The following is a 25,441-nucleotide window of genomic DNA, read 5'->3' on the forward strand; positions in this document are numbered from 1 at the left end:
TGCTCCTGCGGCTGTCCAGGGGATGAGACGCCCATCTCAGTTGGGTGAGGACTCTGGTGGGGCTCTGACCGAGGGCTCCGCAGTTGCATGGAAGTGTGAATGCTTGGAGAGCAGTCCCCACTTCCTTGTTGTCTGCCACCAACATCCCTCTCCCGGGTCAGGCCCACTTCAGAGCTAGCAAGTGGCTTGACAACACCTTGGTGCACTTGAGGGGGGCCATGAGGACCTGTTTCTGAACTGGCAGTCCTACTCCAGAGGACTTCCATGAAGCTCTGGTTTCTCTGTTCAATAGCTGTCCATTGCTCCTCCAGAAGGGCTGGATTTTGTTATTGGGGAGGGCTGGGGTCGTGGCATCCGCTTTTCATGCTATCCACCCGATTCCAAATCAATGTGGGAGAATGATGTGATTTTCACATAATTGGGCAAATGAGCTCCAGCGTGTGGGAACCCTTGGCCCAATTAGCTTTTTCAGTCTCCGATGACGTCATCATTGCTGCTGCATTTAAGGTCTGCAAGAAGCCTTGCTTCTGCAGACTGCCAACCTTTTGGCCTTTGCAGTGAGAGTGACCTGGAGGCAGAATGAGCAGCGGGAGACCTAAGTCTGCTGCCAGATTTGATGACGTTGCCCTGCAAGCTTTGGTGGAGGGAGCAAGAGCTAGTAAGGAGGTGCTCTTCCCTTCTTCAGGGAGAAAGAAGCCTCCCCAGCAGACGAAGGCTGTCTGGGTCCAGGTGGCCTAGGAGGTGAACTCGTTGTCCCTCATCCGCAGAACCTGGCTTCAGTGCAGGAAGAGATTTCATGACCTTCTGCGCACTGGAAAAGTGAGTATGACTTTGCCATCACCCTCAATCTGATCTCCATTGCCTCTCCTCACCAGCACTCAGCTTTAGCAACCTCTTCCTCCACATCCCACTTGACACTGACACCCCCGCACCCTTACCCATTCCCTCTCTCTCTATGGTCACATTCACCTAACTATTCGAATATGCAGCCCTCACACTCCCTATCACTGTGATGCTATGAAAACAACTTACAAAACACAGGGAGGGCACTTGGTCTTGCCAACTCACTCCATCTTTGTCTCCTTCTAAGCATCTATGCTATGGATTCTCTACACTCACTCCTTCATTCTCACTCAAACTCCACTTGTCTCCCTCATTGCAGGAAAAGAGAGCTCACAATAAGAGGGAAAGAGCGAGGACAGGAGGAGGGCCACCCTCAGTAGCCCACCTCACCCTTTGGGAGGCGGTGGTCCTGGAGATCGTGGGACTCGAGGACGATGCGCAAGTGGAGATGGACAGACGGGTGCATCAGAGAAAGCTGGTGACAGAATCGTTTTTCATCTCTCTCATTGACATTGCATGAGTCGCTGATAATGATTCTGAAGCTCTAACAGATGGACTTATGATCATCTGCAATATGCAATGTGCATGTAACCTTGGCCTCACATCTCTGACTCTTTCCTTTACTCCCCCACAGGACCATCACAAGCACCCGTCCCCACTATCCAGGAGGAGCAGCCTGAGTCTCCAGACTCCTTAGTGGAAGCTGCAACCTCTGAGGGCGCAGCGTCAGCAGAATTCAGCCAACCTAGTACCAGCGCAGACACTCACACCTCGGTGGGACCATCGCGAGATAGAGTAGTGTTGTCACCTGGTGTATCACAGCTCACAAGTGAGCATCAGCAGATTGTGGAGACAGGGACAGCAGTGGAGAGTCCTCGTCGGAGGGCGCAGGACTCTCCCAGCTCGGCTTAGCTGCATGTCGACCCTCTGCCTCTGGGTCCATCCAGAAGAACAGCGGTGCTGGAACTCCAGGAACAGGTGCAGGAGTCTCTGGCAGGTTTTGTCTCCAGGGTTGCTGCAAGTGTGGAGCGAATGCAGGAGTCCATCACGAACATGAGCAGAGCTTTTGTGGAGTCATTGGCTCATAAGAACATAAAAACATAAGAAATAGGAGCAGGAGTGGGCCAATCGGCCCCTCGAGCCTGCTCCGTCATTCAATAAGATCATGGCTGATCTGATCCTAACCGCCAATTTACTATCACTGAACCATCTCCCGAATCTAACAGAATTAGACACACGAAATAGGAGCAGGATCAGGCTACACGGCCCCTGGGCCCGCTCCGCTACCCACAGGGCCATGACCGATCCGAACCTAGACTCATGTCCAAATTCCTGCCCGTTCCCCATAACCCTTTATTCCCTTTACTTCTAGGAAACTGTCTATTTCTGTTTTAAATTTATGTAATGATGTAGCTTCTACAGCTTCTTGGGGCAGCATATTCCATGGACCTACCACCCTCTGAGTGAAGTAGTTCCTCCTCATCTCAGTTTTGAAAGAGCAGCCCCTTATTCTAAGACTATGCCCCCTAGTTCTAGTTTCACCCATCATCGGGAACATCCTCCCCGCATCCACCCGATCCAACCCCTTCACAATCTTACATGTTTCAATAAGATTGCCTCTCATTCTTCTGAACTCCAATGAGTAGAGTCCCAATCTACTCAACCTCTCCTCATATGTCCATCCCCGGGATTAACCGAGTGAACCTTCTTTGTACTGACTCGAGAGCAAGTATGTCTTTTCTTAAGTATGGACACCAAAACTGTATGCAGTATTCCAGGTGCGGTCTCACCAATACCTTGTACAACTGAAGCAATACCTCCCTATTTTTATATTCTATCCCCCTAGCAATGAAAGCCAACATTCCATTGGCCTTCTTAATCACTTGCTGCACCTGCATACTAACCTTTTGAGTTTTGTGCACCAGGACCCCCAGATCCCTTTGTACTTCAGTACTTTCCAGTTTCTTGCCATTAAGATAATAACTTGCTCTACGATTTTTCCTGCCAAAGTGCATAACCTCACACTTTCCAGTATTGTATTCCATCTGCCAAATCTCTGCCCACTTACTTAGCCTGTCTATGTCCCCTTGCAGGTTTTTTATGTCCTCCTCACTCACTACTTTCCCTCCCATCTTAGTACCATCTGCAAACTTTGATATGTTACACTCGGTCCCCTCCTCCAAATCGTTAATATAGATTGTAAAGAGTTGGGGACCCAGCACTGACCCCTGCGGAACACCACTAGTTACTGATTGAACGCAGCACCACGGAAAGGATGGAAACCTCCGTGGAAAGGCTGGCTATGGCCATGGAGGCAGTAAGTCGCCGGAGTGAGGAAAACATGGTGAGTGTTCAGAATAGACTGACATCTCTGGAGGAGCGATGGTCAGTTATTGAACAGAGAAACCAGAGCTTCACGGAAGTCCTTCCGAGTAGGACTGCCAGTGCAGATACGGGTCGCCATGGCCCCCCTGATGTGGAGCAAGGTGCTCTCAAGCCACTTGCAAGCGCTGAGAGGGACCTGACCCATGAAAGGGATGTTGGTGGCAGACATCAAGGAAGTGGGGGCTCCTCTCCAAGTGCTCACACCTCCATGCCACTGCAGAGCCCTCAGTCAGAGCCCCACCAGAGTCCCCACCCAACTGAGATTGCCGTCTCAACCCCTGCACAGCCGCAGGAGCAGCAGACTGTTGACGAGCCCTCACAGGTTCACAACCCCAGAGGATGCCCGCCAAAGGTGTCAAGACAGGAGCAGCAAGAAAGTGAGCAAGGGGCCTCCACATCTGCTGAAGCCACAGGTGAAGCACCACGTAGGAGCATGCGTAAGAGAAAGATACTGCACAAATAGCCACAAGGGTAGTCACTTGGGTGAAATGTTATGTTTATTTTTAAAATGCCATCAGTTGGTTATTGCAAATAAAAATTCTGATGGCAACTGTTGCAGTTGTGGCATGTGTCATTTCGTAAATGGGACTGCCACATTGACGATTTAGGATTACTTGCAATTGTCAGTATGGTGGTCAGAGTGCTAGGAATCCTCTGGTTGTTGGCCATTGTCGATGCTCTGGTAAGAAGCTGCGAGGCAAAAGTGCTTGATTGGCTAGGCTAAGCAAATCTGGCCAAGATGAGTGCGTTCCTTGCATCCCGGGCAGCAATGTTCTCGCGTACTGCTGCCGTTGGTTGATGGGCCTCTGCAAGATGTTCATTTTCGCTGTCCCCCTCCTCCTCATCTGAGGAGGATATGTGAGGAACGACTTGGTCCTCAGGAATCTGCAAGCCATGATGCTGTGCCATGTTGTGAAGTGCACAGCAAACCACGACGATTCTGGAGACCCTGGCTGCTGAGTACTGCAGGGCTTCACCTGATCTATCCAGGCATCTGAAGCACATCTTCAGCATGCTGATGGTTTGCTCGATTATGGATCTGGTGGAAATGTGGCTGTAGTTGTAGCTCTCCTCAGCTTCATTGGATTGGCTCCTCAACGGCGTCATTAGCCATGTCTTCAGGGGATAGCCCTTGTCTCCAAGTAGCCATCCATTAAGTTGGTCTGGCAGACTGAAGAGCGGAGGCACACTAGACTGGCACAGTATGAAGGAGTCATGGCAACTGCCAGGGTACTTGGCACAAATATGCAAAATTTCCTTCTTGTGGTCACACACCAGCTGCATGTTGGGGGAGTGGAAGCCCTTGCGGTTGACAAAAATACCTGGATTACGATGGGGTGCCTTAAGGGCCACATGTGTGCAGTCAACGATGCCCTGCACCCTTGGAAAGCCTGGCAGATGAGCTAATCCAACCGCACGCGCAGTTATACTTGCTTCATCGTTGGAGAAATGGATGTGATTGTGCGCGATGGCAAAGAGGGCATTGGTTACCTGCGTGATGCAAGTGTGCGCGGCTGCCTGGGAGATGCCGCTGATGTCTGCTGCTTATCCCTGGAATGAGCCTGAAGCAAAAAAGTTGAGTGTGGTGGTGACTTTGACAGCCACTGGTAAGGGGTGTCCACCTGCTCCTCTGGGCTCCAGGTCTTGCTGCACCATTGCGTAGATGTCACCCACTACCTCTCGCGAAAGTCGGAGCCGCCTTTGGCACTGCTGCTCACTCATGTTGAGGTAGCTGATCCTCTGTCTGTAGTCCCTGTTTGGGGGATATCTCCTGCGCCAATGGGCTTCCATGGGCTGGCGCCTTCTGGCCTGTGCAGCTTCAGGTGGGCGAGCAGCAGCTTGGCGCTCCTGCTGGTGCTGCTGCTGTTGGTGCTGCTGTTGTTCATGGTTCTGCTGCTGCCGCGGCTGGTCTTTGTCCTCATCTGATGTCCAGGAGGAAAGGAAATAAATGGTTCCCATGCTTCTGGTATATGCCTCAGTTGAGGAAGCACTCAGTCAAGGTGGCGAGAGGGGTTGCCCAGGAGGTCACACTGGAGATGGGTGTCAGGCTCCAAACTTCCACAGCTATGGTTATGCCTGCTAAAAGTTCCCCCAGACCTGAGACAACAAAGTCCTGCCACCTGCAAATGATGACTGATCAAATCTCCTATTTAATGGTGGATCTGCAGCTGATAGTCAGCAATCCAATTGTGCGCCCGTCAGGTTTCACCGTCGTGTTTCAGAGGAGACGTGAATCACGTGGGAAACATGTTAAAATCAGAAAGGCCTCTCAAAAAGGGATTATAGAGGCAATTTAATGGTTGTTAAGGACCTTAAGGGCCTATCCCGCCTCTAAGAGGCGGGACAGAGATGGGATCAGAAACCACGCATTTGGGAAAATTGCTTGGAGGTTGCAGATTCCTCTGAGGAGTCTGGAAGCTCAGGCTCTTCCTCCTGGACAGTGGGGATGGTGGCTCTCGATGGTCCTGTGGGGGAGTAAAGGAAAGAGTTAGACATGTGAGATAAACGTTGTATGCACATGGATTTGTGCAGATGATCAGAAGTCAATCTGTTAGAGCATCAGAATCAATATCAGTCACTCATGCAATGTAAATGAGAGAGATGAAAAACTATTCTGTCACCAGCTTGCTCTGATGCGCCCGTCTGTCCATCCCCCACTTGCGCATCCTCCTCGACTCCCACGATCTGGAGGGCCGCCTCCTCTGTGCTGGTGAGCTGGGCTTTTGAGGGTGGACCTCCTCCTGTCCTCACCCTCTCCCTCTTATTGTGGGCTCTCTTTTCCTGCAATGAGGGACACAAGTGGAGTTTGAGTGAGAATGAAGGAGTGAGTTTAGAGAATCCATAGCATAGATGCTTAGAAGGACACAAAGATGGAGTGAGGTCCCAAGACCAAGGGCCCTCCCTGTGTGTTATAAGTTGTAGTCATAGCATAACAGTGATAGGGAGTGTGAGGGCTGCATAGTCGAATAGTTAAGTGAATGTGAACATAGAGAGGGAATAGGTAAGGGTGCAGGGATGTAAGGGTCAAGTGGGATGTGGAGGAGAAGGTTGACAATGAAGAGTGCTGGTGATGAGAGGCGGTGGGGAGCATTTTGAGGGTCATGGTGATGTAATACTTTTCCTGTGCGGAGAAGGTCATGAAACCTCTTTCTGCACTGCACCAGGTTCTGCTGCACATTGAGGTGGCACTGACCTCCTGTGCCACTTGCAGCCACACAGCTTTGGACTGCTAGGGAGGCTTTTTCCTCCCAGATAAAGGAAACAGCACTTCCTTCTGAGCTCTTGCTCCCTCCACCAGAACTCGGAGGGAGTCCTCATTAAAGCGGGGTGCGCACTGGGGCCTTCAGCTTGCCATGTTTGCACCACTAATCCCTCAGAAGTCTCAGTAAAAAAGTTGTAAGGCAGAAAATGAACCAAGGCTGCTTGCAGGCCTTAAATACAGCTGCATAGATGAAGTCATCAGCGGCGAGTTTCAGGACCAAAAGAGTCATTGGGTCAGGGGTTCCCACACGCTGGAAATCAAGTGCCCAATTAGGGCAAAATCGCTAAATTATCCCGCCTCACATCGGAGGCGGGTGTAGGACCCGCCGATCTCCTGACCCACCCTCAACCCGCCCCTATTGACAAAATCCAGCCTATAGTGTCATAACGGCACAGAAGGAGGCCATTCAGCCCATCGAATCCATGCTGGCTCTCTGTAGAGCAATTCAGTCAGTCCCATTCCCCCGCTCTATCCCCATAGCCTTGCAAGTTTATTTATTTCCCTCAAGTGCCTATCCAGTCTCCCCTTGAAAACATTGAGTGTCTCTGCTTCCATCGTTTCCTTCGACAGTGAGTTCCAGGTCCTCACCACTCGCTGCATAAAAAGTTTTTCCTCAATTCCGTTGGCAATGAATTCCAGGTCCTCACCATTCACGGCGTAAAAATGTTTTTCCTCACGTCCCCCCTGTATCTCTTGCCCAAAACCTTAAATCTGTGTCCCCTAATCCTTGTACCATCAGCTAGTGGGAACAGCCTTTCCCCATCTAGCCTATCCAAACCCGTCATAATCTTGTACACCTCTATAAAATCAGCCCTCAACCTCCTTTGCTCTAATGAAAACAAACCCAGCTTCTCCAACCTGTCCTTGTAGCTAAGATCCTTCATCCTTGGAAGCATTCTGGTAAATCTCCTCTGCACCCTCTCAAGTGCCTTCACATCCTAAAGTGTGGTGACCAGAACTGGATGCAATACTCCAATTGTGGCCTAACCAGAACTTTATGAAGGTTCAGCATAACTTCTCTACTTTTGTACTCAATACCTCTATTTATGAAGCCCAAGATCCCATATGATTTGCTAACCACTCTCTCAATATGTCCTGCCACCTTCAGGGACCTATGCACATTAACTCCCAGGTCCCTCTGTCCCTGCACACTCTTTAAAACTGTGCAATTAAGTGTATATTGCCTTTCCCTGCTCCTTCTACCAAAATGCATCACCTCACACTTCTCTGTATTAAATTCCATCTGCCACTTGTCTGCCCATTCTGCTAGCCTTTCTATGTCCTGTTGCAGTCGATTGGTATCATCATCACTGTTTGCCTAACCCCCAAGTTTGGTGTCATCGACAAATTTAGAAATTCTACTGTATTCCAATATCCAGGTCATTTATATATATCAAAAAAAGCAGTGGCCCCAGTACTGACCCTTGGGGAACACCACTGTCTACCATCCTCCAGTCTGAGAAACAGACATTTACCACAACTCGCTGTTTTCTGTCCTTTAGCCAGTTCCTTATCGAAGCTGCCACTGACCCACCTATTCCATGAGCCTCAATTTTGTTAACCAGCCTTCTATGTGGTACTTTGTCAAACGCCTTCCAAAAATCCATGTAGACAACATCCATTGCATTCCCTTCATCGATCCTCTCTGTTATTGCATCAAAAAATTCAATTAGATTAGTCAAACATGATCTGCCTTTTACAAATCCGTGTTGGCTCTCCTTAATTAGCTTGAACCTCCCCAAGTGCCCGTTAATTTTTTCCTTGATTAGTGTTTCTAAAACTTTACCCACCACTGATGTTAAACTGACTGGCCTGTAGTTACTAGGATTGTCTTTACACCCTTTCTTGAACAATGGTGTCACATTTGCCACTTTCCAATCCTCAGGCACCTCCCCCGCATCTAGGGAAGATTAGAAAATTATGGCAAGCCCATCTGCTATCTCCTCCCCCAATTCCCTTAGCAACCTGGGATGCATGCCATCTGGACCAGGCGATTTATCCACTCTAAGCATACCCAGTCTTTCTAGTACATCCTATCTATCAATTTTCACCCCTTCCATTGCTTCTACCTTTTCCACTTCCACCGATATTTTGTCAGCATCCAACTCCTTAGTAAACACCGATACAAAGTACTCATTAAGTATTCTGGCCTTGCCCTGTGCCTCTAAGCATATATCACCTTCTTTGTCTCTAATAGGCCCCACCCCTCTCTTACTACCCGCTTACTGTTTAGATGCTGGTAGAAAATTTTTGGGTTCCCTTTTACGTTAACTGCTATTCTAATCTCATATTCTCTCTTTGCCAACCTTATTTTCATCTTCACATCCCCTCTCAACTTATTGTATTTGTTCTGGTTCTCCCTTGAAGAATTCACCTGACATTCATCATACACCCTCTTTTTTTGTTTCATCATCTTCTCAATCTCCCTCATCATCCAAGGAGCCCTTGCTTTGGTTCCTTTACCCTTCCCGCTTGTTGGAATGTACCTAGCCTGTACTTGGAACATCTCTCCCTTAAAGATCACCCATTGTTCCGTTACAGTTTTTCCTGTCAGTTCCATTTTACCCTGGCTAGATCCTTTCACATCCCATTGAAGTTAGCCATATTCTAGTTTAGAAGTTCCACTCTAGATTGTTCCTTGCTCCTCTTGATTGCTCATCTAAATCTTATGATTTAATGATCACTCGTACCCAAGTGTTCTCCCACAGACACTTGGTCGGCCTGGCCCAACTCATTCCCCATAACCAGATACAGCAATGCCCCCTTCCTAGTTGGGCCAAGAACATACTGGTCAAGGAAATTCTCCTGAACACATTTCAGAAATTCCTCCCACTCCTTTCCCTTTATCCTAGCATTATCCCAATCGATATTTGGGTAATTAAAGTCCCCCAATATCACCACTCTATAGTTCTTGCATGTCTCTGCGATTTCTCTGCAGATTTGCTCCTCTACCTCCCTCTCACTATTTGGAGACCTGTAGAATACCCCCAATAGTGTGCTCATATCCTTTTTGTTCCTCAACTCTAACCAAATAGATTCTGTCCTTGTCCCCTCAAGAACATCCTCCCTTTCCAACACTACAATGTCTTCCTTAATCAGCAATGCCACCCCACCTCCCTTTTTTCCTTCCCTATCTTTTCTGAACACCTTGTACCCTTGAATATTAAGTGCCCAGTCCTCACTGTTTTTAAGCCACGTTTTCGTTATTGCCACATCATATTGCCACACGGCTAATTGTGCTTGTAGCTCACCAACTTTATTCACCACACTTTGTGCGTTTACATACATGCATTCTAAACCCATTTTTGAATTTTTCGTAGTCTTTCTTCGTCTGCTCCTATCTAATATGGTACTACTTCCGCCTCCAGCACTAACTTCCCCTCCAGTACCATCCAACACATTCACTCTTCATGCACCCCATTCCTCCCCTCCACTCCTACATGCTGGTGCCCATCCCCCTTCCAAGCTAGTTTAAACCCTCCCCGTGAGAATATTTGTCCCGGCTCTGTTGAGGTGTAACCCGTCCGACTTGTACAGGTCCCACCTTCCTCAAAAATGGTCCCAATGCCTCAGGAATCTAAAGCCTGCACCACCTCTCCAGCCACGCATTCATCTGTTATATCCTCCTATTCCTGTACTCACCAGCACGTGGCACCGGGAGTAATCCGGACATTATTACCTTTGAGGTCCTGCTTTTTAATCTCTTTCCTAGCTCCCTATAGTCTGCCTGCAGGACCTCATCCCTCTTTCTGCCTATGTCGTTGGTACTGATATGGACAATGACCTCTGGCTGTTCACCCTCCCCCCTCAGAGTATCCTGCAGCCGCTCAGTGACATCCTTGACCCTGGCACCAGGGAGGCAACATACCATCCTGGTGTCATGTCTGCATCCACAGAAACACCTATCTGTTCCCCTAACCAATGAATCCCCTATCACTATTGCTCTTCCACTCTTCTTCCTCCCCTCTGTGCAGCTGAGCCACCTGTGGTGCCGTGGAGCCATCAACCCCACCAATTTCCAGAACTGTGAACCGGTTAGCGAGCGACATGCACACTTGGGGATAGGGCTGGATTTTGTCAATGGGGAGCTTTTGGAGGTGGGACTCCCACTTGTTGGGTTTTAGTCCTGCCTCCATCAACTTGTGGTCAACCCACGCTATTTTCCCTTGATTGACCTTATTAAGCCTGCCCAGAGGGCTTAGCAGGCCAATTAAAGGAAAGCCAGTTACAGGTGACGTCAGCGAGTGCCGTTTCATCTGCCCCCAAATTCTGCCATTTTCCCGGCAGTCCCGCCTCCAAACCCGCCTCCCCAGGGCTGGCAAAATCCAGCCCTGACAGAGTACAAAAGCAAGGAAGTTATGCTTAACCTTTATAAAACAGTGTTTGGGAAGGATGTCAAGGCCTTAGAGAGGGTGCAGAGGAGATTTACTAGAATGGTACCAGGGATGTGGGACTTCAGTTATGTGGAGTGACTGGAGAAGCTGGGGTTGTTCTTAGAGCAGAGAATGTTACGGTGAGATTTGACAGGGGTGTTCAAAATCATCAACAGTTTTGATAGAGTAAATAAGGAGAAACTGTTTGCAGTGGCAGAAGGGTTGGTAACCAGAGGACACAGATTTAAGATAATTGGCAAAAGAACCAGAGGCGACATGAGGAAACATTTTTAAGCAGCGAGTTATGAGCTGGAATGCACTACCTGAAAGGGTGGTGGAGGCAGATTCAATAGTAACTTTCAAAAGGGAATTGGTTAAATACATGAAGGGGAAACATTTGGCAAGGCTATGGGTAAAGTGCAGAGGAGTGGGACTAATTAGAGAGCTGTTTCAAAGAGCCGGCACAGGCATGATGGGCCGAATGGCCTCCTTCTGTGCTGTATCGTTCTATAATTCTATAATACTCTTTCAAAACCTTTCATAATTTTGGCCAAGATGGAGTCTTAAGCTGATACGCATGTTTAGCCTGCATTTAACGCCATCTTGATAAAGGAAACCACCCCAAGGAACGGCGGCTCAGCGGCTCGTTAAACAGCTGATTGCCACTTAAAATGCCTGCTAGCACTCACTGAAGAGGCTGCATGGCATTTTTGTGACTAGCGCTTCAACTAACAACCTCTCCTAACAGCAATCAGCCATTTGGGAGTAAACACGGCATTGATGTGGATTTCAAGTGCTACTTAAAGGGATACTCACCATTTCATGTTCATTGCTGCTGGAACAGTGAAGAGGACCTCTGAAATATACCGGGAGACTTTCTGGGACACTTCGTCAAGACTTCCCCAACACTCGAGCAACATTTATTCTGTAAATTCTCCGAGGACTTCACCTAAAAGTGTAAGTGCTGCGCTACTCCACCTTATTGGACACCTTATAGGGGTCACTAGGAGAAAGGGAGTGCTTGGTCATGGGCACCTTGCTAGGGGCTCCCCTTGGTCTGGAGGAGGAAAGGGAGGAGGACATGAGACCAAGCAGAGCAGCACCAGTTGCTGCAGGAGAGAGGGACAGGAGGGACAGGAGGGCGAGGTGGATATAGGTCATCCCTCCTCCACCAGGACCTCCAGTGCCGCATCCGAGAATTGTGCACCCTCTCCCTCAGTCCCTGAGTCATTCTGCAACCTGCAGCTGTGTGCTAACCAGCATACTCCACATCTTCAGTGGAAGTGGGTGAGTGGAGCCCGCATATACTGCTCCACGAAAATTGTGTCTAATCAGCACTTGAGTTGCAAGTTTAAGTACCTTCAGGCAAGTTCAAATTATGGTAATCAGCAGTTAAGACCAAAATTGCATGCTAAATCCAGACTTTCAAACAGGCACTGCACTCATTTAGCACCTATTTTCACCCTTTGGCCAAAATAACCCCCTGTGCATCTATTTATAAAGCCAAGGATCCCATATTCTTTTTTACCAGCCTCATCAACTTATCCTGCCGCCTTCTATATGTGTATGTGAACTCCCAGGTCTCTCTATTCCTGCACCCACTTTAAAATTGTACCATTTAATTTATATTGCCTCGCCTCATTCTTCCTTCTAAAATGCATCACTTCACACTTCTCTGTATTAAATTTCATCTGACGTATGTCTTCCTATTTCACCAGTCTGTCTATGTCCTCCTGAAGTCTACTATTATCCTCTTCACTGTTTGCTGCATTTCCAAGTTTTGTTTCATCTGAAAACTTTGAAGTTATTCCCTTTATACCGAAGTCCAGGTCATTAATTTATCAAAAAGAGCAGTGGTCCCAACACCGACCCCTGGGGGATACCTTGGTATACTTCTCTCCAGTCCGAAGAACAACTGATGCACAGACAACAACTGAACAGGAGCAAGTGGTGGTGACAGAAGAGAAGCAGGAACCTGCTGTCTGGAGAGTCCGTTCCCATCCAACCTCAGCTGACGAGGGCAGGGATTATGACTGCTCAGAAGTACTGTTTGAAAGAAGGATACTTTCTGAGCACAGATTTTTGATACAGTCATTGGAGACAGTGTCAACAGATGGGGGTAATTTTTCATCTTGACCGCATGGGTGGTGACCTCGTGGAGCGGATCGTCCGCCAGTTATACCCGTCTGACTTTATCCATTAATTATTCTGGCCCAAATTTCCCCTCAGAAAATTAGATGCCAGGCTCACACCATCCACCCTCTGTAAACTTGAGTTCATCCAAAACTCTGTTGCCCGTATCCTAACTCACACCAAGTTCCGTTCACCCATCGCCCCTGTGCTCAATGACCTACATTGGCTCCCGGTTCGGCAATGCCTCGATTTTAATTTTTTTATTCATGTGTTCAAATCTCTCCATGGCCTCACCTTTATCTTTGTTACCTTCTTCAGCCCTACAACCCTCCGAGATCTCTCCGCTCCTCCAATTTTGGCCTCTTGCACATCCCCGATTTTCATCGTTCCATCATTGGCGGCCGTGCCTTCAGCTGTCTAGGCCCTAAGTTCTGGAATTCCCTCCCTAAACCTCTCCCCCTCTCTATCTCTCTCCCCTCCTTTAAGTTGCTCTTTAAAACTTACCTCTTTGACCAAGCTTTTGGTCATCTGTCCTAATATCTCTTTACATGGCTCAGTGTTAAACTTTGTCTGATAACGGTCCTGTGAAACGGCTTGGGACGTCTTTACTAGATTAAAGGCACTATATACTGCAAGTTGTTGCTGTTGTTGTTGAATGTTATCAAATTGTTCTCAAATGTATCATACTTTACCATTGCTATAAAACAAGGAGAGCAATAGTGTTAAATGGTTCATTTATGATATCATGACTCAGATCATAAGATTTTGTAGCAAACCACCAAAATATAATGAGTAGGTAACCCAACTGATGACTGAAAATATATCTAAATTCTGTCCCTGCTGGACAAACAATGTGACGTTTGGGGTATTTATACTGAACCTTGAGGAAGGAACATTGAACTGGATTGGATGTAAAAGAGCCAATGGTACTAATCACAAACAGTAGAAGTTATTGCTGATGCCATGACCAAATATTGTCTCAAAGACGTTCTTCTATCCTTCATCCTGATCCCAGGTACAACAGAAACATGTGTCAATTCACTGAGTTTGCTGAATAAACAAATTTAAAATGAATATGGCTATTTCAGATGACCAAAAGGATAATGGAACTTTAATGTTCTAAATTAATTTAGGTGATGTATATGGACTATAATGGGCACAACGTTGACTGGTCATTTAAACAATACAAAATGACAGGATGATTTTAGTCTTGTGTATGCTCGAGTGATTGAAACTGCAAGGACAACAATGCTTCCTCCTCCACTGTGGCCTGTACTCCCATCACCTTCACTGTTGGTTTTAGTGCTTCATGCTCCATTTTGCAGACACTTTGTCACATGTCATGTGGCTTTCTTCCTTCCCCAAAGCTTTCTGACATGTTGTACCTCTCTGCCAGCCTGGCGTGGCTGATCAAGCTGTTCAAACAACTGGAAGACATCAGAAGTTAAACACTCATTATTTTAATTTGATGCTAATCATGTGTTAATGAGACTAATCCTTGCAATGATTCAGGTAATTTGCTTAATGGCTGCATGGAGTCTGTTTTACAGTAATCAGTCACGTTTGATAAGGCGTCTGTTGCAGCACAAGCTGTCAGGTGAATGAGGTAGGATAATGCTTGTTTCAGCATGGATGGCAGGTGATAGATTCCCTACAAGCCATGGGTCCTTGACTTATAACACAGTCAATAGCTGTTCTATCCTAAAGTCTCTGTTAAGTGAATACTAAACAACAAGTCAGCCTCTTTCATCCAGCCATACAGGGCCTACAGCTAACGCAGGTCATAGCATCATGTCTCCATGCTGTTTCATTAGGGGTAGTTTAGAGCTGCAGGCTTACTGATGACATCCTCCATATGATTTAGTCTATAATATAAAGTGCCTTTCATTGTATTTTGGTAATTATTATAAAATAGGAAAAACATGACTTCAAAAGCCATTATAATTATTAAAGGTCACTTACCATTATTGTTAGTTTCTGTTTCTGTGCAATCGGGCATTGATGGTGGTGTGAGAAAATGACCTTTTCTGACAACAGGCACAGTTGGATCAAATGTCTTAATACTGACTGCTTCTGGCCAATCTGTAACTTTAGAATATGTGTGTGGCACAGGGTGAAGGGAATTTATAATTGTTCTATCATAAAAGGCTAAAAGGATTCTCTTACCGTCATCAGATCAATTAATTGGTAGCAATAATAGGGTGGATTTTGTGGTTGGGTGTCCCGGTGCAGAGCAGCACTTGCAGGAAGTGCTGGCCAGAAAGCGTTGACTGGTAATGCCTGATTTTCCATCCATTTAAGGGTGTGCCCAATTTCTCAGACAGTGTTTCCAGCGTACGCTGCTTGGTACTAGAAGGGCCCACTGCAGATTGAGCCCTAGTGTGTGCTTTCATTTTCAATGTGCAATACGAACAAAAACTGCCACCTTTTCTCACTACAAGTGACAACAGATAGAATGCCATATAGGCTTGTAACTGACCATAGCTGTTGTTAGAAAACAAAGAAAGAAAGAAAGACTTGCATTTATATAGCATCTTTTATGACCACCGGTCGTCCCAAAGCCAATGAAGCACTTTTTGAAGTGTAGCCACTGTTGTAATGTAGGAAACGTGACAGCCAATTTGCACACAGCAAGGTCCCACAAACAGCAACATGATAATAACCAGATAATTTGTTTTAGTGATGTTGATTGAGGAATAAATATTGGCCTGGACACCAGGGATAACTCCCCTGCTGTTCTTCGAAATAATGCCATAGGGTCTTTTACATCCACCATTTGAGAACAGACAGGGCCTCAGTACTGCACTGGAGTGTCAGCCTAGATTGTTGTGCTCAAGTTTCTGGAGTGGGACTTGAACCCACAATCTTCTGACTCAGAGGTTAGGGTGCTGCCAACTGAGACTAGAAGATCATGGGGAAAAAATTGGGTTGCACCCCCTTTGGGGAGCTAACTTCCCCGGGGTGCAACTTTTAGCGCCCCGTAAAAGTTAGCGCCCCTGCACCTGAAATTGAATGGTAGCGCCCCAAGCAAGAGGCAGGGTGCTACTAGAGGCGCTCCCACTCCCTCTTGGGGCACTCCCATTGAATATTGCGGCGCTTTGTGCAGCAGCGCCACGTGCGTCGGCACATAGTGTCGTGGTACTACAGGCCTCCCTTCCCCTGATTAAAGGGGAGGGGCCTAGCGCAGCGCACACCTGGGCCCTGCTAGACCACCAGGGGGCCGGGAAAACAACCCAGCACTCAAGAGGAGTGCCGGGCTGACCAATCGCGGCCGGCACCCCACAGGAGGAGGCGAGAGGGGGCAGGTGTTGGCAGGCGGCCCCAAAAAAAATGGCAGCCCGGCACCTGCCCTTTAATTTGCACCATCCCAGCCGCAAACATGGCACCCTGACCCTGTCGGACATAGCGTCCGGCAGTAGGTCAGGGGGCACAAGCCAAGTTTGCGGCCAGGGCGCGAATTGGGCGCTGTGCACGGTGATGACATCATCGCCGGAGGCGCAGCGCCACGGGGCGCTACTAGCTACCGCCACCGCTAACCTCCTGCTCAATTTCGCAGGAGGCGTTAGCGGCGCCGCGCCCGGTCAAAGCAACTGAATTTTTTCCCCCATATGTATTGTCAGAAAAGACAATATCGCTTACCTTAGGATTGATTTTTTTCTCTTTTATCAAAAAACAGGAAATTGTCAATTTTTCAACATAATTACTGATTCACTAACAAAATTATAAGAATGCACAGCTTTGGCACATTGATTCCTGATTGTTAGTGTTAGTGAAAAATAGGAGATAATTCACAATGCTCCTATACTAATGGCTCCTTAATGCTTCTTAGGCAGCAAATGAGCCACTCAAGTGATATAAATGTCGAAAGTTTGTTAATCCAGCAACAGAGTGTGCACTTTTTGTAGAAAATTACTTCAGGACAACTGAGAACATCCTGATTTATGAATGAAGCCCTGCAGTTATTCAGCCTCTGTCAGTAATGTGGTGATACATCTAACTCTTCTCCTTCGTTAAATCTACTAACTTCAGGTCTGACATGGAGGGAGCTACTCAAATTTCAATTTGATTGTACAACTGTGGAATGCGGCACATATTCATCATCAATGCCGTTAATAACCACAACTTGCATTTATATAGTGCTTTTAACATAGAAAAATGTTTCAAGGCATTTCAGAGATGTACAAGGCGAAAAAATGCATGGTGAGCTAAAGAAGGAGATATTAAGAGAAGTGACCAAAATTTTGGTCAAAGAGCTGGGTTTTACAGATTGTCTGAAAGGAGGAGCGGGAGGTAGAGAAGAAGAGAGGCTTAGAGAGTGAATTCCAGACTGTGGGGCATAGGTGGCTGAAGGCACAGCTACCAGTGGAAAGGGGAATGCACAAGAGGCTGGAAAGATAGGATTGGAGAGTTCAGGAATGGGATGGGGGGCTTGTAGTGCTGGAGGAAGTTGCAGAGAAAGGGAGGGGTGGTGTCATGGCGGGATTGGAATGATTGACCTGCAATTATCGAGGTCAGCTCAATGGCAAGTGGATCCACAGATGCAACAGTTCTGATGGCATGGCAACAAGATCACACTATCTTCCTTAAATGTTGCTGTCTCTGGGGAGATCTCCTATAAGCATCTTTCAAAATTCTTCAGTAGCGTTATGTACCCTCTCTCCCCCTCTTATACCAGTCTAACTTCTACATTACCATGAGTAACATCAGAGGTGATCATTTTGTATCAGTTCATTTTTACAAGCAGTAATCAATAGGCACTTTATCATCGTGGGTTTATGTACTACATTTGGAAGGTTTTCTATTCTCAATCATTTTCTAATCTTGATTAGAATTACTTGTGATGTTTAGAACTGTTTATCGCATTGAGCTCTAACCAAGCATTTTTCTAAGATTTTAATGAGCAAACAATCATGAAGACATTTATGTAGAGGTTCCTCCTATAAATGACTGTTTATTAATTTTATTTTGAAATTATTTTCACATTTCACAATTTAAGAGAAGAACATAAGAATTAGGAGCAGGAGTAGGCCATACGGCCCCTCGAGCCTGCTCCACTATTCAATAAGATCATGGCTGATCTTCTACCTCAACTCCACTTTCCCGCCCGATCCCCATATCCCTTGATTCCCATAGAGTCCAAAAATCTATCTATCTCAGCCTTGAATATACTCAATGATTCAGCATCCACAGCCCTTTGGGGTAGAGAATTCCAAAGATTCGCAACCCTCTGAGTGAAGAAATCCCTCCTTATCTCATACTTAAATGGTCGACCCCTTATCCTGAGACTATGCCCTCTAGTTCTAGATTCTCCAGCCAGGGGAAACAACCTCTCAGCATCTACCCTGTCAACCCCCCTCAGGAACTTATGTGTTTCAATGACATTGTAGTGTATGTGCCTTTAAGTCAGAACTACTTTTACAGCTCCTGTATACTGTAGTACCGGCAGTGACCACACCGGTATATAAGCTTTGCGCATGCCTCTGTACCCCCAGTCTTGAGACTACCCTCTTCCAGTAAAGACCTGTTTATTGTTGATGTACAGCATCCGTGTGATTATTTAATAACAGCATATCCTCTGAATCACGGATCCAACAGTGGCGACGAGTGTCGATTTGAATCTACCTGCAACATAAAAAAAAAATAGTCGAGGCCAGGAACACGGGCGTCGACCACGAGCAATTGCCCAGCCATCAGGCAGAGATTGAACTTCGCAGGGGAGGCTGTGGAGAGCTGGGCTTGGTTCCCCAGCCACGACGAGCAGCAAGAGACCGACGACAGGTCCAGCGCAGACCCTTCCCGAGCAGCGGCGGCTGGAGCTGACCGACGGCGGAGAGAAAGCCGAGCAGCGTCAACAGGGTAAGACAGAGGGTGAAGAGCACAGGGCGCAGCCGGGGGTTGAAAACCGAGCGGCGTCGAGAAAATGAAAACAAACCGGAGAGAGAGAGGGTAAAGAAACAGCCGGGTTTTAGACTGAGCGGCGTCGAAAAATATAAAAAGAAGAACGCGCAGAGCACAGCCAGGGCTCACGGGCTGAACAGGGTCCGCGGGGCGAAGAAAGGGGAGCGCGGGAGACGCCATTGAGCCGCGGAGAAGAAGGAAGACCGCGGGAGACGCCATTTTTAGAAGCCGCAGCGGAGAAGAAGGGCGAGCGCGGGAAGGAAGGAAAGCATGGGCGACGCCATTTTGTGCCAGCGGAGAAGAAGGGGAAGCGCGGGAGGCGCCATTTTTGACAGTTAACTCACACCCAAGGATGCCGAAGAGTGGCAGTATCTCTACGTTCGACAATGAAGTCGAAGATTGGGCGACATATGTGGAACGTATTGAGGTGTACTGCAGGGCGAATGAAGTGCCAGATGGTAATAAAGCACTGGTTCTGTTAAATTCCATGGGTGCAAAAACTTATGGGTTACTGCAAAATCTAATAACCCCAGAGAAGCCGGTAAACAAGAATTTTGAAAGCATAGTAGAAATCCGACAGGGCCACTTAAACCCCACACTGCTGCTGATAGCAGAACGATTTAAGTTCCATAAAAGGAACCAACACAAAGACGAAAGCAATGTTGAGTACCTAACGGAACTGCACAAGCTATCGAAACACTGCCAATTTGGAGCGGGACTAGCAGATACGTTAAGGGACAAGTTTGTGTGTGGGCTACAGAGTGAAGGAACCCAGAAACGGCTTCTGTCAGAAAAGGATCTTACGCTGGACAAAGCTTTCAGTATGGCAGTATCACACGAAGCAGCTACAAGGGGCGCTGCAGAGATACAACGGAGACCGCAAGAATATGGCACCAATGAAATGTCCTATGGAACAGGGAAGTGTTATCGCTGCGGCAGAACAACACACGACCAGAAGGATTGTTGGTTCAAGGGCCAAGTGTGCAGACAGTGTGGGAAAGCAGGACACATAGCAAGAGTCTGCAGTTCTGGGAAGAAAACCAACAGTAAGAAATCTCCACAGGAGAAGTACAAAAAGGTACACCAGGTGATGGACAGTGGTTCAGATGAACAGAAAAGTGACACAGACTCCGGAAGCAAGGAGCTGGGTTGTCTGAAACTACATAAGGTAACCGAAATGGAGGATCACCAGACTATCTGGGTTACACTCAAGATAGACGGAGTCCAAGTGAAAATGGAATTGGACACAGGGTCAGCTCTAACAGTCATAAATCAAAGGGACTACAAGCGGCTATTTTCACACATACCCTTGAAAGCTACAGAGATTGTCTTGAAGACATATACGGGGCAAAAAGTCTACCCCAAAGGAAAAATAAGGGTGAAAGTGACATATAAAGGCCAGGAAATACCTAAAATGAATATATATGTATTGCCAGATGGAGGACCACCACTGCTAGGACGTGAATGGATCCAGAAGATACAATTAGATTGGCATTCCATACAGGCACTGAAGGTTGAGGCCAAAAAGGATGATGACGTCACACCTGGACGACTGTCAAAAATGCTAACTGATGCAAAAGAAGTGTTCCAGGAGGGACTAGGAACACTGAAAGGAATAACAGCAACGATTAAAATAGAGGAAAATGCAAGCCCAAAGTTTCTGAAGGCCAGACCAGTGCCTTATGCGATCAGACCAGCTGTTGAAGCAGAGCTGGAAGGGTTGGAACGTTCAGGAGTACTGTCCAAAGTGGACTGGAGCAAGTGGGCTACACCCATCGTTCCTGTAATGAAGAGGTCGTTGAGTAATACGCCTGGGGAACCAAAGAAGGTCCGCATCTGTGGGGATTTTAAGGTGACAGTGAACCCAGTCCTTCACATGGTACAATATCCGCTTCCACGAATTGAGGATATTTTCGCCTCGCTATCTGGAGGTAAACGCTTCACCAAAATTGATCTAGCCCAGGCGTACTTGCAAATGGAGGTAGAAGAAGCTTCGAAACAATACCTTACGATCAACACTCATAAAGGTCTCTATCAATACAACCGGCTGGTGTTTGGAGTTGCATCAGCTCCGGCTATTGCCAAAGGGCAATGGATCAAGTCCTGCAAGGGATACCAGGGACCCAGTGTTATTTGGACGACATCTTGGTCACGGGCGAAAATGATGGTGATCACCTCACCAACTTGGAGAAGGTGCTCACCAGATTAAAGGAGTATGGGCTACGAGCTAATCACCACAAGTGTGAGTTTTTCCAGAAACAGATCTCGTATTGTGGCCACGTCATCGATGAAGAGGGGTTATATAAGTCCCCTGAAAAGATTGAGGCAGTAGTCAAGGCTCCAGCACCGGAAAATGTGTCACAACTGAGGTCGTTCCTCGGGCTGGTAAACTACTACCACAAGTTCTTACCAAATTTGTCTACAGTATTACACCCACTGAACACCCTACTGCAAACAGGGGTACCATGGAAGTGGGATGATGAACGTAGATGAGCTTTCCAGAAGTGTAAAGAATTGATCACATCAAAAGAGGTGTTGGCCCATTTCAACCCAGCACTACCAATTCGTTTGGCATGTGATGCATCACCCTATGGTATTGGAGCAGTGCTATCGCACAAATTCCCAGATGGGTTGGAGAGGCCAGTAGCCTTTGCGTCTCGGTCACTAACCTCAGCCAAGCGCAACTACGTCCAGATTGACAGGGAGGCCCTCAGCCTCGTATGGGGAGTAAAAAAATTCAACCACTATCTGCATGGGCAGAAGTTCACCTTGCTGACTGACCACCAACCACTTGTCTCCATGTTTAATCCTAAGAAGGGCGTTCCAGTGATGACGGCACAGCAGTTACAAAGATGGTCCCTGTTCCTAGGGGCGAATCAATATGAAATAGAATATAAAGGCACGAAACAGCATGGGAACGCTGATGGGCTATCGCGCCTGCCACTGCCTACTGTGGAGGAAGCACCAGCAGTGGACTCTATCGAGATATTTTATTCGTCAATAATTGAACGATTGCCAGTAACAAACGCGGATATAGAGAAGGAGACCCGCAATGATCCGATGCTGTCGCGGGTATATGAATTGACGGTGAGGGGATGGCCAACACATGGCGACTCACTGTTGCCAGCATTCTCATCCAGAAGAGAACAGCTGTCAGTATGCCAGGGGACAGTGATGTGTGGATCCAGAGTGGTGATTCCACCCAAGTTAAGGGAGAGAGTGCTAAATGAGCTACATGAAGGTCATCTGGGGGGAGTGAAAATGAAAAGCCTTGCTAGGGCTTATGTGTGGTGACCGGGAATCGATCAACAAATCGAAGACCTAACTAAGAGCTGCTTAGGATGCCAGAAGGTCCAAAATGCACCACCACATGCCCCTCTACACCCGTGGGAGTGGCCCTCCTCTCCATGGCAACGGGTGCATATTGATTTCGCTGGTCCATTCAGGGACTCAATGTTCTTAATAGCAGTGGATGCTCATTCAAAGTGGCTTGAGGTGATAAAAATGTCTTCAACCACTACAGAGAAAACGATTGCAGTCCTACGGACCATATTTGCCAGAAACGGGTTGCCAGAGCAGATTTGCTCTGATAATGGACCACAGTTTGTGTCCGATGAGTTCCAAAAATTTATGAGAAGGAATGGGGTAAGGCATTATACATCTGCCCCGTATCATCCAGCCACAAATGGATTGGCTGAGAGGTTCGTACAAACCTTTAAGAAGGCGATAAAGGCCATGTGCGACGATGAAATTCCACTACAGCATAAGATGGACAATTTCTTATTAGCCTACCGAAACGCGACACATGCAGTTACCAACCAGACCCCGGCCATGATGTTCTTTAACCGAAGGTTGAGATCTCGTCTGGACTTGCTCAGGCCAAATGTGCGAAGAAATGTTGAGGACAAACAATTCCAGCACATCAATGAGAAGCCGACAACGAGCTTCAATGTAGGGCAACCAGTCTTGGCCCGTGACTATCGAACAGAGAAATGGCAACCCGGAACGATATGTACAAGGCAGGGGCCATTAATGTACACAGTGGATGTCGGGGAGAACATTGTGAGACGCCACGTTGATCAGATCTTTGCGTCACAGGAACGCGTCAACCCCATGTCTCGAGTACCTGGGGATGAACCCGACATACCGGTAGCATCTACTTCAGACCCAGTAGCAGTGGAACCCGATGAACTACCCGATGAAAAGGGGTCAGAATCGCCTCTGCACCAAGAACAAGAACCTCCGGAATGGCGCTATCCCGAAAGGGTCAGGAAGCCGCCCCAAAGACTGAATCTATAAATGGACTTTTGTTGTTTAATGTACATGTTGAAATGTTAATTGTTATTTGAATATTAGGGGTACTACTAATCTAAAAGGGGAGGAATTGTAGTGTATGTGCCTTTAAGTCAAGACATCGTGAATAGCACATTTACGGAGTTGGACACACCGCAGGTAGAGGTTGGACAGGAAGAAAGGGAACGGGTGACCAACAGGCAGAGTACTAGGCACAGGCAGGTAGTGCAGGGGTCCCCTGTGGCCATTCCCCTCTCCAACAGATACACCACTTTGAGTACTGTTGTGGGGGATGGCTTATCAGAGGAAGGCAGCAGCAGCCAACTTCCTGGCACCAGGGGTGGCTCTGCTGCACAGAATGGGAGGAAAGAGAGGGGTAGAGCTATAGTAATAGGGGATTCAATTGTAAGGGGAATAGATAGGCGTTTCTGCGGCCGCAAACAAGACTCCAGGATGGTGTGTTGCCTCCCTGGTGCAAGGGTCAAGGATGTCTCCGAGCGACTCCAGAACATCTTGGAAGGGGAGGGTGAACAGCCAGTTGTCGTGGTGCATATAGGCACCAACGATATAGGTAAAAAGCGGGATGAGGTCCTAAAAGCGGAGTACAGGGAGTTAGGAGATAAATTAAAAAACAGGACCTCAAAGGTAGTAATCTCAGGATTGCTACCAGTGCCATGTGCTAGTCAGAGTAGAAATAGAAGGATACTTCAGATGAATACGTGGCTAGAGGAATGGTGCCAGGGGGAGGGATTCAAATTCCTGGGACATTGGAACTGGTTCTGGGGGAGGTGAGACCAGTTCAAACCGGAAGTTTGCACCTGGGCAGGGCTGAAACCAATGTCCTAGGGGGAGTATTTGCTAGTGCTGTGGGGGAGGGTTTAAACTAAAATGGCAGGGGGTTGGGAACCTGAGCAGGGAGACAGAGGAAAGGGAAACAAGGATAAAAGCAAAAGATAGGAAGGAGAAAAACAAAAGTGGCAGTCAGAGAAATCAACGGTTTAAATCAAACATAGCCACAGTAACTAATAATTCTAATAGGTCTAAGAGCGTTAAAAAAACAAGCCTGAAGGCTTTGTGTCTTAATGCGAGGAGCATTTGTAATAAGGTGGATGAATTGGCTGCGCAAATAGAAGTAAACAAATACGATTTGGTTGGGATTACGGAAACGTGGCTCAAGGAAGGCCAGGACTGGGAACTCAACATCCAGGGGTATTCGATATTCAGGAAAGATAGGCAAAAAAAAAAAAAGGAAAGGGAGGTGGGGTAGCATTACTGGTTAAAGAAGGCATTAACACAATTGTAATGAAGGATATTAGCTCTGATGAGGTGGAATCTGTATGGGTAGAATTGAGAAATACTAAGGGGAAAAAAACGTTAGTGGGAGTGGTTTATAGACCTCCAAACAGTAAGGCGGAGGTTGGGGTTGGCATTAAAAGAGAAATTAAAGAAGCGTGCAATAAGGGCACAGTAGTCATCACGGGTGACTTTAATCTACATATAGATTGGGCCAATCAAATTAGTAACAATACTGTGGAGGAGGAATTCCTGGAGTGTTTACGGGATGGTTTCCTGGACCAATATGTCGAGGAACCAACCAGAGATCAGGCCATCTTAGACTGGGTATTATGTAACGAGAAAAGATTAATTAGCAATCTTGTTGTAAGAGGCCCCTTGGGTCGGAGCGATCATAATATGATCGAATTCTTCATTAAGATGGAGAATGAAGTAGTTGACTCGGAGACTAGGGTCTTCAATTTAAATAAAGGAAACTATGATGGTCTGAGGAGCGAGTTGGGTAGGATTGATTGGGGAATGGCACTCAAAGGGTTGACGGTGGATAGGCAATGGCAAACATTCAAAGACCGAATGGATGAACTACAGAATTTGTTCATCCCAGTTTGGCATAAAAATAAAGCAAAAAAGGTGACCCAACCGTGGCTAACAAGGGAAATTAGGGATAGCATAAGGTCCAAGGAGAGGGCATATAAATTGGCCAGAAAAAGCAATAATCCTGAGGATTGGGAGCAGTTTAGGATTCAACAAAGGAGGACAAAGAGATTAATTAAGAAAGGGAAAATAGAATATGAGAGTAAGCTTGCAGAGAACATAAAAACTGACTGTAAAAGCTTTTATAGATATGTGAAGAGAAAAAGATTGGTGAAGTCAAGCGTAGGTCCCTTGCAGTCAGAATCGGGGGAATTTATAATGGGGAACAAAGAAATGGCAGACCAACTAAATACATATTTTGGTTCTG

This window comes from Somniosus microcephalus, chromosome 2 (genome assembly GCF_052327205.1).
Source record: "Somniosus microcephalus isolate GS21.2 chromosome 2, FLI_Smic_1.0, whole genome shotgun sequence".
Taxonomy (NCBI): Eukaryota; Metazoa; Chordata; class Chondrichthyes; order Squaliformes; family Somniosidae; genus Somniosus; species Somniosus microcephalus.